The sequence below is a fragment of the Galeopterus variegatus genome, unplaced genomic scaffold (assembly GCF_000696425.1).
Source record: "Galeopterus variegatus unplaced genomic scaffold, G_variegatus-3.0.2 Scaffold6346, whole genome shotgun sequence".
Classification (NCBI taxonomy): Eukaryota; Metazoa; Chordata; class Mammalia; order Dermoptera; family Cynocephalidae; genus Galeopterus; species Galeopterus variegatus.
In genome coordinates, this window is record NW_007732457.1 from 11,761 (window position 1) to 13,354 (window position 1,594).

At 35.8% G+C, this 1,594-nt stretch overlaps 1 protein-coding gene across 1 annotated transcript in view; it reads right to left on the minus strand.

The window, feature by feature from the left end:
- LOC103606148 (fibrocystin-L) overlaps nt 1-1,594 on the minus strand; it is a gene marked incomplete at both ends in the record, with an annotated part of 125,955 nt that overhangs the window by 9,537 nt on the left and 114,824 nt on the right. The window lies entirely within an intron of this gene.

Sequence of the window (1,594 nt, forward strand, 5' to 3'; positions counted from 1 at the left end):
AGCAGAGGATATTCCTTGTTTCAACAACTGGTATCTAATAGGATGCTTTGGAGAAGAGTCATTTTGTACTAGAAGGGAATAGCCTGGCTTGAAATCCATGAGCCAGTAATTGAATATATGGTGGAGAGCGTAAGGGTAATCAGATAAAGACAGAGAAGAAATGGTTACTGCAGACCACTTAGGCTTGTGAAAGCCATAGATGTATTTTCTTTACTCACATCACAAAACAATTCACAGGAGCAAGAAAAGGTTGTCATGAAAATAGAGTCCATCACGGAATTTCAAGTAAGACAGACACAGATTGGTATCCAAGACTAAAGCAACTTTACCCCTTTGTTCATCTATTTGTTCATCTTTAAAAGAGGAATAATATTTATGCCATACGGTATGAGGATTAAATGAGGTGATATGCGTTTATGCATTGTGCCTGTGATCTTGTATCATTATCACTGCTCCCATCATCGTTGTCATCATCATCAGGTGAGCTTCTGTTGGCAGATTATGACCAATATGCATAAATTATAGTGGGATAGCTTTTTGCTCAATATAAAGATTTTCTAAATTAGAACTGTTGCAGAATGGAATAGTCCATATTGTAAACAAGTGAGGACTTGCTGAAAGAGTTCAAGACAAGAATTGAAAAGCTACTCCCAGGACTGAATTGTAGGATCCAGATACCAGCTTCCAATAAAAAGAACCAGGATTACTTGGAGGAATGACCAATTCCCAGTCTCAGAAAATAATTACAATATGTGTTTGCTCTATCAGAAAGTGAAGAGGCTTAAAAGAACGATGTCATGTCAAAGGGACAGGCATTAACGTGAAAAAGTTCTGAAGGCCAAAGATGGGGCATTTTGAGTACCAATAAGATTAACAATCGCAGTGGATTAGAACATATCAAATATGTTTAAATCCATGAGTTCATAGTGATACTAATGTCAAAACAAAACAAATAAAAACTCCTTGTCACCTTTGGGAACAACTCATTATTTTGAAAATTAGTCAATATGTGCAAGGAATCAAACATTTTTTTTTCCCACATTTCCTGTATGAACTGCCCTTCAGGGAAGTCAAATAGTTGTTTAGGAAAGTTTATTTTTATAGAAGTACTGTAGATTATAAATGAGGAGGAAACGGTAAATTAAAATATCACCGTTTTAAAACTCAGTGATTTAATGGATCTAGGCAATGATCATTAATGGCTGCTAACATCATGAAAGGAGAAACAATCATACATTATGTGCCTACTGATGGAAAAATACACCACTAACTGTGAAGAATTCTTGATTAAAAATTGAGCATGAGTCTGATCAAGTTGTTAGTTCTAAACTACATATGCAGAGAAAATACAGAGGAGACAGGAACAAGTTCAATTCCAGGTATGCAACCACTAAATTCCAGACTGTAGGAAACTCTATAGGACAAATGACCAGTTTCTTTTATAAATAAGTTGTAAGGAGGAGAAATAAATTAGAGAGTCTTAAGATTCATAACCAATTGCAATGTGGATCTCATTTAGATTCTTATTTGAGCAGAGAGAAGGAAGGAAGGAAGGAAGGAAGGAAGGAAGGAAGGAAGGAAGGAAGGAAGGAAG